The sequence below is a fragment of the Tamandua tetradactyla genome, chromosome 2 (assembly GCF_023851605.1).
Source record: "Tamandua tetradactyla isolate mTamTet1 chromosome 2, mTamTet1.pri, whole genome shotgun sequence".
Taxonomy (NCBI): domain Eukaryota; kingdom Metazoa; phylum Chordata; class Mammalia; order Pilosa; family Myrmecophagidae; genus Tamandua; species Tamandua tetradactyla.
In genome coordinates this window covers 140,700,370-140,717,528 of record NC_135328.1, presented here as the reverse complement: position 1 = coordinate 140,717,528, position 17,159 = coordinate 140,700,370, and the positions used below count along the sequence as shown (strand labels likewise).

Genomic DNA, 17,159 nt, shown 5'->3' with positions numbered 1-17,159 from the left:
TTAAGCCTTATTGACAAACAAAAGTTTTTTATTTGTAATCTCTCAGTAGTAAAAAACTACAATTACATTTTTAAAAAGGGGAGAATGAAAATACTGGCTAAGCTTAGCTATCAGCTGAGTTCTCATAGGTACTCAGCGGTTGAATTTTTTCAAATCCTTTTATATATGGTCACATCCAGGATGTTTTGAAGAAAATCAGGGTGAAATGCAAGTTTGGAAACTCTTCCATCTTCTTTGAATGCTTTTGAATTAAAAAAAAAAAACTTTACATAAGGCTCTATGACTTAAATTCTTACTATGTAAATGAGATAGAACTGCAGTAAATGGTTGTGTAGTATCCCCCAAGTCCCAGAGGAGAGTATGTGTCTATTCCACAGTGAAGGTGGATGAGCTACTATAGAGGACAAAAGGAAGAAGCACCTCAAACTCAGGAAGTTAGGAAAGACAACAGAAACTTCACAAAGGAGGCAATGCTTGACCTCAGCCACTGGAGGTGCATAAAAGTCCTGCAGGTTATCAATGACAAGTGTTTGTGATGGGGGGACAGGCCAGAAAAGAACATGAAAAATGTGCAGAAGTATGGTTATAGTGCAACAAGGAAGTGACAGAAGATAACTCTGAAAAGGTATACAATTTTTAGTGAGGTTACATGTGCAGATCAAAGAGAATATAAAAGATACATCTAAGCATATTCTATTGGTTAGAACTTTCTCACAGATGTGATTCACTTTTTGTTACACCTTGCTTCTGGAATCCCTTCCATGAACACTGACTGTCCGCTATGGGCCAAACATTGTGTTCTAAATACACAAAAATGGAGGAAATATAGTCCTTGCTTTCATTTCAAGAAAATGATAATCTAATATAGTTCTAGAATTAACTATATTGAACTTCTTATAGCTCACATCTATTATCTCACTCTATCCTCCTCATATGGGAACAGGTAGGGTAACTGTTACACAATTTTTTAACTGAAGAGAATTACAGAGAGAAATACTAAGAGATATATATACCCAAAGTTACAACTAAGCCAGATGTAGATCAGTGTTCTTAGCCAGTAGTTCTCAACTGTAGGGTTACCATACACTGCTATTACAATCAGCTTTGAGGTAGATTGAACAGAGTCTGTTACTACTAATAAAGAGTGTCTATCTATCCATATTAATTTTAATTAACTAAGGCATTTAATCTAGAGGAAAATACATTGTTTAAGGAGGAGCATTAAGGATGTTTCAACTCAGGATGCACTACTAACAACTTCAATGTTCACCAAAACAGGAATAGGTAAATTGTTGTACAGTCATCCTAGGGAATACCATGAAGCTTTTTTTAAAGTGAAGTAATATATCCAAAGAATTACACTGAAAGACCTTTAAGATGATACTGATTAAAAATGAAATACAAATTTCAGTACAATATATGTTTTCTAAAAAAAAAAGACAAAAAAGAAACAATTTTAAACAGATACACAGATACATTCATGTGACTGCCTAGGAAAAGGTCTGAAAGGATCGACACTAATGATTATTGGGGGAAAGGATACACTGGGTAGAAGGACACGTGGATGGAGGGTGGTTAAGGAGATTTAGGCATCTCATTATGTTTTCATTATTTTGTAAGAGGAATATTTTGTGTATTACTTGTATAATTAAGCATAAATACAAGTAAGATATAATTGGAGCAGAACAGACGCTTTCCCCTTTACAATTATTCCCTACATATTTCCCTGTAACACTGCTCCTATTCTGCTGGGGTGGGGAGGGTAAGAGCAGAATTACACTCAGTCAACCTCAGGCACTTTCCATTCCTCAAAAGCTGTATTATCTATGCTAAAACTGTTAAGCTGTTAGTGCTGTACAGTTAACAGCTGCAGCAATAAACAATTATCAAGATGCTTAAAAGAAGAGAATTACAGTATGCTTTCATTTAAAGTGTACCTATGGGTTTATATGTTAAGACACATCTCTTAGTTTAGTCTCCTGACTGATGACCCACTTTTTTCACCCAAAGGCTAACTCAAGGTGAACTAATACATAGCCCTCAAACTGAGTAAATAGTACTCACTCACCCATGAGATGGTTTGATTGTTTAAAAGAAAGAGGTAGGAGGTGATCAGAAAAAGGCTTATTATTACTGTTACTATCTTAAGCATAAGAAAGTAACACTATCCTTTAAAGCAAGCCCAAATCCTTTAAAGCAAGCCCCAAAATACAACGCACTTTAAAGAACGTTATCATACACAAAGTTGTACAAGACACACTGCTTTTTTCTGAGCTTATAGTATTAGCATCACTCTGGTTCGGCTTTTATTATGAGCCAGGTCCCATGCTAAAAGTATAACATGCAATTTCAGTTACTTCTCACAATATTCCTGTAGGAAGGATTAAAGGAGAAACTACACATAAAACAGTGCCTGGCACCTTTAACAATAAATGTTGCCTCTAATAGGTATTACTATGGCCTTATCTCTAACTTCATTAAGTCAACTTTCCCTTTGCCAGTTACCTTTTTAAAAGGCTCACTGACACTGCTAATGCTAAGAAATCTTCAATGGATTCTCACTACCTACTGAATTAAGTTCAAAATCACCCACTTGACATTCAAAAGCACATATATGATAAAGCTCCATCTCCCAACACGTCCCTCTGTATCCCACCATTCTCTAGGCATGCTGGACTGCTCACATTTTTTAGGACATATTATATATTTTCATTTCCATAACCTTGAAATAGTCTTGCCATTTCCTTTAATATATAAAGAGCTCACCATTACTAATAGCACCACTGATAAGAACTGATAAAACTTGAAATCCATATACAATTACCTATTGATTTCCCCTTCAATTTACCTAACAGTGGTAATGATTCTATAGTAATTCTGCTAGTTGCTCTCTTTTCAGTCCTAATTCAGCACTCAGTGGAGACACAATTCTTTCCATACCAAGCAAACAGTGTGGCAAATAATCAGTGACCTAAAGCTGACTACATTGGTTGACATTAAATTCATTCTGCATTAAACCTAGAAGGAATATCAGGAAGAGGTGAGGTCCACACTAGAATATTAGAGTCATGTTTTAAATTTGTATTCGGGAAACATAATTCCTTGATTTAATTTTGGGTGATCTTTAAATTTCCCAAATGAATGTTAAAATTAAAAGGTAGGTACAATTATATGTCCACTTAGTAAACACAGTCACCCTTTATGGCTTGTTCCTAAAACAACACAAATTCATAAAAGCAGTAAGTGTCCTTAGAAACTTAACAGATCAACTCTCTAACTGTTCATGAGTAGCTTTCTCTGGGTTTAAATCTAAGGCATTAGGAAATCTTTGTTTTCAGTTTTGTTGTTAAATTTCAGGGTAACTCCAACTACTTACGGCTTCTTTGGGCAATCAAGTAATAAATTATCAAACATTAGTTATATAATTACAGTTATATATATAATTAAATTTTCAGGAGTAAAAACTATAATACATTATTTGGTTGTATCCAGAAATTTTACTTCAGATTTCCAATTAGTGAAGAACACATTAACTCTCCGCATGAAGGCATTCATAGTGCAGAATTGAGGACATCAGGAAGAACTACTTTCATTCATCTTACTCCCTACACTACTTGTACTATATGTGAACCTCTTGGAGGAAGACAGTTTTGTTCTTGTTCATGCTTACTTTTGAATAAAGACCAGAGTATTTTTTGTTATCACTTACAAGGCTTAACTCAGGAACATTTAAAATGTATTTTTCTTAAACTGTTTTTGCATTAGTTTGCTACTACTAGCAAACAAGTTAAATGAAAAAGTTAGGCAAAAGGTATGTTAAAGTCAATATTAGCTACATATTACCTAGATGTTAGGGCTGTTACTTCACTTTAAAGCACGATGACCACAAGTTTTGAAAGTAAAGGTTTGGTTATTATAGATTTCATAGTAAGGCAGTTATAGGCTAGATTTGACTGGTGCCATGGACTTTAGCATACCTGGAAATAGAAAAATTCAAATTGTAGCTGTTCTTGGTTGGCCCATTGCCATTTTTGCAGCTTACAAATTTTTAATTAAGTAACTGCAGTGAGCTCATCTCTACTGGATACTTCTTTTCCAGGGCGGGTCCAGGAACTGGGTCTGGAGCCTTGAAAGCAGAAGAGAAACTAGAGTAAACTGGAGGTAGGCAGAACAAGAAACGTGACCAGACAACACTAGGAGATCTAAAAGTAGTGAGGCAGTCCCCAAAGTCTTTCACAAAAAATATTCTGAAGTGGAGAAAGGGTATCTTAAAAGTTACCAGAAGATGCTATACATTAGGTAAGCCATTCTTATAATCTACCCAACTCTTTTTGGACTCCCAATTCTAAAAGTTGAAACAGTAGCTTTTATTTTAGCAATAAACTATCCAATATGGAACCACAGAGCAACAATAACAGAAAGAAAAAAAAAATCCATTTTCACAGGTAAAATTGGAATTATAAACTCATTTTCAGGTCATTGTGCTCTTGCCTCTTAGTCTTATTTTTCACCCTCTTCTCTCTGCTTCCATAATTTCCTATGATAAATTCTCAAGAATTTCTGAAGAAATGCTTTAAATACATTCAGGCAATGAAGTGAATTTGAAGTTCCAATTTTAAAAAATACTTGGTAATTCTTACAGAGGGAGGCAAGAACAGCTCATAAGATGTGGTTCTTAACCACACTGGAAATTCTTTTTTTCCATTACCAAAATAGAGTCAATGACTTCTTAAAAAATTAGGTACATGTTAAAAAAAAACCCTGTAACTACAAAGGTTAGAGAAATGGTAGGAACTTAAAAACTGATTGACCACTGTACTAATTAAATTACTGGGCCTGGAAATGATGTTCTTATGCTTGGTAAACTGGTACTTTATAGGAGTTTTTCTAAGAAACTAATCCACAGTAGTCAAAATAAATAGAAAACTCTGCTGCTTCAAATGATAGCAGACATTGTGAAAATTATAACTGGACAAACAAGAACTGATGCCAAGGATTCAAAAAACTTAAATCCCTGCATTTCTATTAACTAGCAGCTCAACAAAGTTAAATGGTGAAAAAGTAGCTTTGGGGAAAAATGTTTATTTTCCACCGTTTGTGATGGCATGCAGTATGGAAAAAGAGTTCTTGGAGAGGCAGATCTGGCTGCATTATGGCCTTGGATTAAAACTCAGCAATGGAATTAGATTACTCTGGCTATTGAAAGAGGGATTTAGAGGTGACTGCTAAGGGGTATGGGGTTTTTCAGTAGTGATGAAATGTTCTAAAGTTGACTGTGGTGATGAATGCACAACTCTGTGATTATACTAAAAGCCACAGATTATACACTTTGGATGGACTGTAGGGTATGTGAGTATCTCAATAAAACTGCTTTAAAAAAAAACCACAACTCTGTAGAAGTTTCCCATCTATACAACAAGATACCACTATCCAACCATCATTTTCCATATTACCAAAAAATGAAACATATTGCTGTTCTGAACAGGCATGTATACTTAAGCTGATACTCATTTTCTTAAATGCTAAAGCTGCTGCTTGCACAGCCTGAGGTTTAAATAACTGCATCACATCTTAAGAGATATTAACTGATTTTACCAACACTGATTTCAGAGAAACTACAAAGCAAATACATAAGAAAAGATGAATTAGAGGGCTAATGATGAATTAAAATAGAATCGATTTACATTTAGGATATAAAGAGAGTTAATGTAAAGACGAAAACATGTAATTATTCTTCCCCCAAGTAAAAAATGCCCCTGTCAACACACCTACTGTTTAAAGATTAATTTGGAATACAATACTTTATAACTAGATCTTAAAGTCAGAAAATGCTTTAAAGACAAAGGAAAGTCTTACACTTAGGCAATAATTTTCCTTTTACTGATAGAACAGTGGGTTCCACATAAAATTAATATTTACCAAATAAGTCTCAAAGATCAGATTACACCTTCCCTGGCATTACCAAATAATAGTGTATGTATCATAAGCCACAAAGAATTTTTAAAAATTATTTCCTTATAGTCACTCCAAACACATCAAGTGCCACAACTTTATTTCAAAACAGTTTAAGAAGTTAACATGGAAAGTGCCATATGCAAAACAGACTGTAATTTATTTACAGATAATAAGATTAGATTAAATCAGTATATGCTTCAGAAAGCTGAAAAGAAAAGTATCCTAATCTATATGGATAAACTGTCAGTTTAAAGACCATAAGGAAAAACACTTTACAGAGGTCATTATTTTTTTTGTATTTGTATTTTCTAACCAACCATCACATTGAACTCTCATTCCTCACAGTAATTTTTCAGTTGATTCTCTTGGCTTTTCCAGGTATATGCTATGACCTATAAATAATAATGAATTTGCCTCCTCCCTTTCAATTATTACACCTCTTATTTTGCTTCTTGGTCTAATTACGCGGGCCAGTATTATGCAACAGCAATTCTGGCCAGACACTGTTTGATTCATGACATTTCAATAGGAATTTAGAATTTTACTAATATGAAAATAGGAATTCTAGTATTTTACCATTTCTTCTGGTCTGATACACATAAAATCATAGGTTTACCTATCTATTCTTGTTTGACTAAGGATTCTTATTAGAAATAAATGAACTTTTTTTCCCTTTATTAGTATCTCTCAAGATATTATTCCCCTACACACACACATAGTAATATGGATTAATCTGACCTGTCATTACATTTCCAAAATGAATTCTACCTGGTCACCATATTATTCTGTAATGTAATGTTGTATTCCATTTGTTAATTTTATTAAGTGTTTTTGTACCAATTTTTATGAGATTCGTCTATAGTCTTTTATTACATATTTTACTATCATGTTATTGCTGCCTTTATAAAAAGAACTGAGACGCTTACCTCTTTTTCTCTACACTCTGAAATCAGAGTATAGAGAAGTTTTAAAGAAGTCAATGGTAAAACCTTCTGGGTCTGGTACTTTTGGGGGGGGGGAATTTCTCTTACTAGTAAGCCTAGTGGTCCCAGAGCCTATCCACTTCTCTTCTTTCACATAGTTTTGCAGAAATCAGCTCCATTTCTTTCCTGTCTCTACCTTCAATCTATGAATATGTTTAAGTCTTACTCATATTAAACACACATCTATGTACACACTCATACCAATAATTTCTTACCAGTTAAGACTTCTAAGCATTCAACCAATATTACTTGACAAAGCTACCTATCAAACAGTACTACTTCATTCAAGGCACTGCAGTTCCTGCCCTCTACCTTACTCCCAGTCTAATAGTAAACACAAACGAATATGAAAAATAGCAATAACAATGTAAACAATATGACAGGCCAGGCCATCTCTCCCTGACCACTTGTGCCTTCCAAACTTCTCTACTGAGTATTTATATTATGGTCTTTAATCTGTAGTAATCTGCCTTCAAATACCCTCACTTAATTTACTGATAAAATCAAATACCTTCCCTTAATCATTTCATTCAAATCACCGCATCCAATAGCCTATCTGGAGTTCTTATCCATTTTTTTTTGCAATAACTGAAGTCCAAAGAATATTTTAAAAGGTTTACTTGGCACTTTAAATTCATTATCCATTGGAGGTTAGTATTCTCATTTCACATGGCTCAGATCATTAAGTACTTTACTGATGATCAAACTCCGATTAGTAGCAGGGTTATGTCCAGAGATGGGCCCCTGGCTTCCTACCCCCAGGTTTAAGGTTTCTTTTTCTGAACCGTACACTGACATTCCTGATTATCTTCTAGAAAACTCTGTTTCTGGTCAACACAGGACATTCTTTTAGTCTCCCAGGACCCTGATTTCTATGTGTCTTCTGAACAATGTTTCTCAAAAAGATGCAGGTATGAAGTCATGACATTCTCTCAACTGTTTCTCTGGCATTTCATCTACACTAAAAGCAGAGTCTAAGGAGAACTTTTAAGTTTTAGTTTAAGCATTCTGTGGTAGTTAGATTCAGTTGTTAACTTGGCCAGGTGAATGTACCTAGTTTTGTTGCTGCGGACATGAACCAATGAATGGTACATGAACCTCATCTTTTGCTAACTACATCTGCAGTCAGCTAGAAGGCGTGCCTGCTGCGAAGAATGACATTTGATTTAATTGGCTGGTGCCTAAATGAGAGAACACAACATAGCACAGCCTAAGCAGCTCAGCATACCTCATCTCAACTCTTGCAGCTCAACCCAGGCCTTTGGAGATGTAGAAAGAAGTCACCCCGGGGGAAAGTTGTTGGAACCCAGAGGCCTGGAGAGAAGGCCAGCAGAGACCATCCTGTGCCTTCCCATGTAAGAAAGAACCTCAGTGGAAAGTTAGCTGCCTTTCGTCTAAAGAACTAACAAAATAAATCCCCTTTTATTAAAAGCCAATCCGTTTCTGGTGTGTTGCATTCCGGCAGCTAGCAAACTAGAACACATTCCATTCTATTTCATGAAACATCGACATTCAGAATCAAGGAATTTAATGTTGAAGGGAGCCTTACGTAACTATCTAATCTGGCACTCTTATTTCACCAAAGAAATCAGTGTCAGAATATGAATAAATTTGTAATAAATATGGACAAAATGTATCTCTATACTAGTTAAGAGTCATAAAACTAATAAATGCATATGCTAATATATAGTAAATAAAAACTAAACCTATTTTAGTTTCATTAATAGGCTTTGCTTTATTTTTGTTCAAGACCTGTCCTTATTTCAAAGAGATTTTACTTATATGCTATCAATGCTTGAATCCACTTAACAGTGGATTAAAAAAAAAATCAAAATGGCAATAAAGGTAAAAACTTATTCAATTCTATATATTCATGCTTTAATAATCTATATTGCAGATTATCGAAGTGGATTGGGAATCAAAATCACATCATTCCCTATGTTAATGATCTCCACATGGAGGAGGTGATGGCCCAGACCACAGGTACAGCAGCCCCACCAGATACTTGCTGTGAAGCACTTAGAACAGTGGCTGGCACATCATCAGCACTCAAAATATGCTAGTTACCACTGCCGATCCAATAACTGCTCCTTCTAAACATATGTGTATTGTTACAATTACTGTTTTGTACTGTATTGTACTATTGAAGGCATATGAATCATTAATAATTCACCTACAGAGAAAAGAATCCTTTAGAGGACAGGTACCTCAAGCCATTCCTTTTAGTTGGTTTTTCAAGTTTTGTTCCAGGCATTAGGCCATTTATCTACAAACACCTTCCATCTGATCCCAACCTAGATGTACTTTAAGATGGCAATATCAGTCTGTAGCCTCCTCATTAATTGCTGAAAATTAAGAGCTCATTATAAAATGAAATTTTATACTCAAATACTTCCAAGATTTTCCAAGTACTAAGCTATTTTAACTATGACAAGAAGTATGTGAAAAACAAGATATTTCATGTAAAGAAGGATGTTTTTCCTCTTAATTGTGCTCATGTTTAAAATTAAACTCTTCCCCAAACTAATCTCCCTCCTCTACTTCCCCATTTTCGTCAGAAGTAGAAATACCCTTTTCAGCCTGAAAAGTGAAGTTACATTAACTCTTCCCTTGGCTTTACCTTTCCTGACTCCTTTAAATCTTACCCATTTCATAATTAACAATACTCAAAAACATAACTCCCTAAAACTCTCTTTGTTGGCTGCTACAGCCAATACAGTCCACAATCACTCCACAGTTCTGAAGTCTGAAAAGATTATTCCATGACGTTTCATGTCAAAACTCATCTAGCGGCAAAAATCTGACTTGAACTGATGTGAGGTTATCTATCGGCTTTATCAGCCCACTTACTGTGGATATTTACATCTTTCACTATAGAAATATTCGTGTTTAATTACAGGCTGGTATCTTGGACCTTGCTGGGGGTGTCATGTAACAAATGTATTACATAATATATAATATATACACTATATCTTTCTAAAATCTGAAAAATTGTGAATTCCAAAACACACATGGCCCCAGGGCTTCAGATAAGGTACTATGGACTGTACAATATTATTCCAAGAATTCTATTTTAAGGCACCCTATTTTTACCTTAACTTTCTTCCTGATACTCTTCCCTACACCAGTCTGTGCACTTCAGCCCCCATATTTATCAGAGTCCTGCAATTTCTCCTTTCCAAATATCTCTTGGAATTGCCGATTCAAATCCATCCCTACCGCTACCAGGCCATCCCTGATCATCTGACCTTACCAGAAGCTTAACTTTCTTTCACCAAAATCCTCCCACTCCAAGCTATCAAGTATACTATAAGAAGTTAAGAAATGTTCCTAATACATTAACTTTAAGTATTTCACTCCTTTGTGTAAAAACTTAAAGATTGGGATAGGTGCACATTAAGAGGTTAAATGTAGTGGTTGTAGGATTAAAGATGAGTTTTCTTAGCCATTTACAACCTTAGATTTATCAGTGGTTGTAAGCTAAGATCACCCCACTCATTTTTTCTTAATGTATAGAAATTTTAAAATCTTCTAAATTAACGTGCTTATTATTCTATAACCAAAACAAGGACCTAGATATGTGCACAGCAATGTTTATAGGAACATTACTCACAAAAGCTAAAAGGTGCAAACAACTCAAGTAACTACCAACAGATAAATGGATAAACAAAATGTGGATCATGCATTCAAAGAAAAATTATTCAGTCATGCCAATAAATGCTTAAACATGGGTAAGCCATGAAAACATCATATTGTGTGAAATAAGCCACTCACAAAAGAACAAAGATTGCACAATTCCGCTTACAGAAAATATCTAGAATAAGAAAGTAGACTAGAGGTCACCAGGGGGTGAGAGCAGAGAGGAAGGAGGAATTACTGCTGAAAGGGATAGAGCTTCTGTTTGGGGTGATAAAACATTTAGAAGGTGGCAATGGGAGTACAACACTGAGAATGAAATTAATGCCACTGCAGTGTACATGTAATCTACTAAGATCCTCTCTTATCACGTCAACTAAAACGCCTCAGCATGGTTTTCAAGGCCTTCTCTGATTGGATACCAATAGGATAAAGGTTCTTAGCTCACCATCATTTTTTTTTTTTTTTTTTTGGTGTCATGGAGCTCGTAGCAGTTGGAAAAACTACAGATTTCCTCTCAGGATGGTTCTAAAAGAATAAAATACAATTGGTTACAAAGAAAGCCAATTATAATGAAATAAAGTTACCAAATGTTTTTTAAAATTCTTATTTGTGATGAATTAAGGTATATGTTTATTAATATCTAACACAATAAAATCTAGTGGGGGGTTTTATAATTTTAAAGTCGTAATAATGCATAAATTATATTTAGACATATTTACCATCGTTATGTAATATGAAAATATCTGTGCTTTATCTATTAGTAATAAGCTAGAGGTACTGCTAATACTACTGTGGTTTATTGCCTAAAGTCATAATAATTAGAAGGAAATGCTAAATTTCTGTGAGAATTTAGTGAAATAAAGATGTAATGTTTTCCTCATACAAATGCAAGGATCCCTCTGAATTCTATTCTCACACTCTTTCAGGGTTATTAACTATAGGTTAAAACCGCTCTGCTAAATAGCTATTTTTACTTTCCACTATTTTCTTACACCCATAGAAATCTAGTCAGGCGTGTCCGAACATGTTTAACCCTACGTTTTTTTTTTCCTTTCTAAGCTACTTATCTTTGCTCAGAATGTCATTTCTTCAACTTGATTTTATCAAAATTAATTACCTCTTCAAAATTAACTCAAGTTTCACCTCTTTCCTGATGCCTTTTTCTACTGCTTCAGCCCACAATGATCTGTCTATTCTTAGAATTCCTAATGTACCTGGGAGTCAACATTTTATGATTCAACTTCTGTTTACTTTTAGTTCCACTGTATAACTCTTCATCTAAGAGATAAGATCCCAGGGGACAGAGGTTATGTGCTTGCATATATAACATTGCCTATATATAATAGGCAGCTCAATAAATAAATTGTTATCAATAAATCAGTAAGTCATGTCTTGGAAGATCATCTGGCAACAATGATCTACAAAAAGTAGCAGCTAAGGGACATTAATTAAGCTTATAGTTACCTCAGTCAGAACCCAGATACTCCCATTATATTCAAAACTCAGAAGCACATGTAATAAACCAGAAAAGAAATGCTTAAGTAGGCATAAAACCAATGATTCCTTGCAAAAATATTTGCTTACACCTACTATTTGCCACACTGTTCTAGGTTTCTGAGATTCAGTGGTAAAAACAACAAAAATTTCTCACACAGCAACAAGTGCCAGACCTGGGACTAGAACCTGGGGCTTCTAACTCCCATTCTGAAGCACTGAAGCAAAAACTGTTTCTATCTTCCAGAAAAGGATAAGTTTGCATGGGTTTCTTATTTCAGAAGACAGCATATTATATAAAACATTATATAGAAATAGACTTTGAGCTTTATTAAAAAGGCAAGCTTTTAATTACTTAGGAAATTACTTTATGTAGAATATTTACATTGATACTAGATGAATATGGTCTTTACTCATTGATAGATAAATATTTTAATCACAAATTCTTAATAAAGTTTTGTTTTTCTTCAAAGAGCTCTGCCAAGGTGCCTCATTTACTTGATATAAAAATAAAAAAAAACTTCTCTACCAATAATCCAGAGGTGGGGTGAGGTGGAAGTGATGATGACGGTAAATATTATTCAAAGTAACCAGGAGAGAAAGGACCAAAAGAGGAGGATAATGGCAGTATGGGAAGGAATAAGGACTTGCTCTCCATAGTTCAACTTCTACTAGAGATTATGATGAAAAAGAAATTACTTTTCCTAAAGGGAACTTCTTTAACATCAACTAGAACTGAGAGTGAGTATGGAGAGAGAAAAGAAAAAAGGCAGAGAGAAGAGAAACCCCAACTCAATAAACTAACTGCCATTACCACACTAACAACCTAAGGTCAGTGCGTCCAAAACTCAATTCACTTCTTCCCACCCAATATGATTCTGAAGGTAGAAACCTCAGGGTCTTAAATTCTCCCCCACTTGCAATAAATCGCAAAGTTCCACTGATCACTTCCATAAAAATCTTTTGCATTTATCCCTCTTCTATTCCTCCCTACAAGGTCCTTCCTTGTTCAGGCATCTGTTACCTGAATAGTCATAGTAACAGTAACACAGGAACTTCTGACATGATGGCTTATTCCACCTTCAGCCTTTCTTAGCTATATTTCACAGTGGTAACAAACTCACTAGCTTCCTAAAACATGAGCTGGCTCAGGTCACTTTTCTCCCCATAGGATTTAACAGATTTTTTAGTGACACTGTACTAAGTTTCAGCACAAGGTGGTGACAGTCACTGACCTAGGGACTAATGCAAGGCAGGAAGAGAGGAGATATAAGAACCATAAACTCACAACAGAAAAGTCAAAAAAGCTAGACAAAATGCAGAAAAGAATGGTCTCAAGAAATAAATGAAAAGAAGTTATAAGGATAATTATGGTACAGTTTAAAGGTTATTTTAATAATAGTGTAATCATAATAAATTTTCTACTAATAGTTGTTTTAGTTTTTCAGCTGCTAAAACAAATACCATACAACGGAATGGCTTAAACAGTGGGGATTTATTGGTTCACAGTTTTGAGTTTACAAATTCAAAATCAAGGCATCAGCAAGGTGATGTTTTCTCCCGGAAGACCGGGGCACTCCAGGTGGCAGCCAGTGATCCGTGGCCCTTGGGTTTTCCATCACATGGCAATGTATATGGTGGAATCTTTTCCTTTTTCTTCTAGGTTCCACTGACTTCCAGTTTCTGGCTGCTCCCTGTGGCTTTTTTCCCCCACTTTCACTCTGTTTATAAAGGCGTCCAGTAATCCTGAATAAAACCCAGCCCGATTCAGTTGGGCCACACCCTAACTAAAGTAATTTTATCCAAAAGGTCCTATTTATAATGGATTCATGTCCACAGGATTAGATTCAGATTAAGAACATGTTTTCCTCAGGGACATAACTCCAAGTCACCACAATAGCTAACATTTATTTGGCATTTTTTTATGGGCTAGTCCCTAGGCCAAGTGATTTACAATAGATCCACTCATTTAATGCTCCCAATAACCATGTGAGGTAGGGATCACTGTATCAGACTGCTGATGACATACTGTTCTCTCTCCCACCAGAATAAGAATTCTCTTATATAGCACTCCTTCCTTATTCCCCACGATACCTAAAACACAGCACTAAAGCAATTTATACTTTTATTATGTTGATTTCAACAATACTAAAGAAAATTGTTTTTCCTATAAGCTTTATTAATTTGTCACGAACTAAAATGAACAAATGAAGATATATATATTTATCTGTATAAACATGTGTACATACACACACACGCACAATGGATCTGGAAATAAGTTAATACTATAGCTTTAAAAAAATATTCTCCTGGTGTTTAAATTTGTACTAGAATGGTAAAGGGTGAGGGTAGTTTATCTTACAAAGCTCAAAAAAGAAAAGGTAGGGCGGGCCGCGGTGGCTCAGCGGGCAAAGTGCTTGCCTGCCATGCCGGAGGACCTCGGTTCGATTCCCGGCCCCAGCCCATGTAAAAAACAAACAAACAAACAAAATACAATAAAACAAGAAAATGTTTAAAAAGATGTTTCCCTTTCTTCCTTCCTTCCTTCCTTCTCTCTGTCTTTCCTTCCCTTCCTCCCTTTAAAAAAAAAAAAAAAAAAAAGAAAAGAAAAGGTATATGAAAATGCTTTTTTAAGTTTAATTACTACTGAAGAAAAACTTGGCCTATATCTCCTCCACCATGTTCCTGGAAATGTGAAGAAAGACTAGGCAGAAGGTAGATGAACATTACTTTCTTTTAAATTGTGGACAGGAAATTTCCACGAGACATGCTCCTATGGACTAAACTTTAAGCCTAGCCTAGCATTTGCAATGTGCCTGTCATTGAGTAAATACTAAAAGCCTGGGCCAAAGTTTAGATGAACTGAGTATATCCATTACCATTAGGAGAATAATAATAACAAAAAACACAATGTGTGTGACACTGACCTTGGGTTAGTAATGGTGCTTTTATGGGTACATTCTCTAGGAGTAGAATGCTTGTTTGAAAGCATCACTGCACAACTTAGAAAAGACATTTAACCATAACTGTTTTTGTAAAATCTCAAAAAGTCATTTAGTTCCAAAAGCAAGGAAGTCTACTAGCATTGTTAATCTTAAGTAAAGTAGGTATTCGTTTATTTATTCATTCATTCACAAATATTTACTGAGAACTCAAGAGTCAAGGCATTGTACTAATGCAGGAAAAAACATATTTAGTGGGAGAAACTAAAAGTAAATGGATAATTTTTGTGACAAATCCTGCAATAGGGTTATATATAATATAGCGCTACAAATACATGATTTATGACTAAGGAGACATATTAGAGCTAATTAGTTTCAATGAAAAAGAGTGGTGCTTTAAAAATATTTTGCAGAAGATCTTAACATGAAGTATACATATCTGAACTTGGAAGATCTCTATTTTATAAAATATTTTTATTGAGATATCTTCACACACATACAGTCCATCCAAAGTATACAATCACCAGCTCACAATATCATCGCATAGTTGTGTATTCATCACCATAATTTTTAGAACATCTGCATCACTCTAGAAAAGGAAATAAAAAGAAAAAAGAAAAGACTCATACATCCCATATCCCTCACTCTTCCCTCTCATTGACCACTAGGTATTTCAAACTACCCAATTTTTTTTTATCTCTTATCTGCCTCCGTATTGTTTATTTATTTTTAAAGAGATCTCTTTTTAACAATTCTCTGTAACTGAGGCTCCCCTTCTCCTTTCATCAATTTATTTCTGCTTCTAAATCAGAAATCTCAATCTCTACTTGTTAGGTATTTTGCATTCCTGTTTTTAATTTTTCTTTTTGATATGTGTCTCTGGCTGGCTATTTTACCTATAAGAGAAATTTTGCACAGGAAGCCATTTAAGAACTTATTTAATAACAGTAACAATCCCTTTCACAATACTTGCAAAGTATTACATTTTATAAAGATTTAGGACAAAGCTCTGAGAATCAGTAAGACACGTCTATAACACTATTATAGTCATCTCTCTATTAAGTAAGCATAATTAAATATCTCCTATAGTAAAAATATATCTCCTAAAACGACTCCTAATCATATAATTTCTGGTACACTTAATGGTCAGACACACAATAATCTGTTAATACTATACCAAGAAAAATTTTCATAAAGCTCGTCATATGCTAGAAGAATCTGGCTTTTTGCTAATAAGCCTATATTAAGTTCAGTAAATAGAAAGAGGTTAGAGTTATAGTTTTAACAAATTCTTCTATAACTGCTTATATATTGACTCAACCAATGACCCCCAAATTTATATTTCCAGCCTGAATAGTATTTTGCATATTTGATAACTCCAGTTTTATATCTTATTAGGCATTTCAAAGTTAAGACACCCAGAAACAAGTTCTTTATTACCCAGTCCAGTCCTAACTTGCCACTTAACTAGTATTCCCCAACTCACTCAACAGCAACTCCATACTTCTAATTGCTTGGGCCAAAAATCTTGGCATCCTCCTTCACGTCTCTTTCATGCCTCAGATTCAATTCATCAGCAATTTCTGCCCACACAAAACCTGACCTCTTCTCACCCTTCTCTGTTACCACCCTGGCCCAAGTCACCATCATCTCTCCTCTGGATTACTGCAACAACTTTTGGTATGGTCTCTGTTTCTACCTCTGCCTCACTGCCATAGTCTATTCCACACAGAGGAGTCGGAATTAATCTTTAAAAGGAATGTTACCAGCAGTTACCAGTAGTTTACAGTCTAAAGAAGAGCCACATGTTCATATCAATTGATATAGGAAAAAGTCTTTGACACTATTCAATACTGATTAATGATTGAAAACAAAAAACTGCTAGCAAACCAGGAATAAAAAGGAAACTTACCAACTCGTAAAACTTGCAGATAACGTCATACCTGATGGTAAAGGGCTGCTTTCCCTCTAGGATTGGGAACAAAGCCAGCTTGTCTACTATCACCACTCCTATTCAACACAGTACTAGAACTACTAGACAGAGCAGTAAGACAAGAAATGGAAATAAAAGATCTACAGATTAGAAAGGAAGATGTTAAGTTTCTCTATTTCTAGACACGTTAGAAAACCAGAGGAATTTACAAAA

At 34.9% G+C, this 17,159-nt stretch overlaps 1 protein-coding gene across 7 annotated transcripts in view; it reads right to left on the bottom strand.

The window, feature by feature from the left end:
• The window catches only part of TAB2 (TGF-beta activated kinase 1 (MAP3K7) binding protein 2), a 93,595-nt gene that overhangs the window by 66,316 nt on the left and 10,120 nt on the right, over positions 1–17,159 (bottom strand). Inside the window, exons 1-3 of one of the 7 annotated variants that reach the window (XM_077149218.1) lie at positions 11,792–14,390; positions 11,023–11,102; positions 3,978–4,126 (exon numbers count right to left, since the gene is read on the bottom strand). The exons of 2 other annotated variants lie outside the window; for them this stretch is intronic. The gene's annotated coding sequence lies outside the window, so the exon portion shown is untranslated. Of the gene's footprint in view, positions 1–3,977; positions 4,127–11,022; positions 11,103–11,791; positions 14,391–17,159 lie in introns of those variants that run through there. 4 more of the 7 variants (XM_077149217.1, XM_077149211.1, XM_077149212.1 and 1 more) reach the window with 4 other exon arrangements.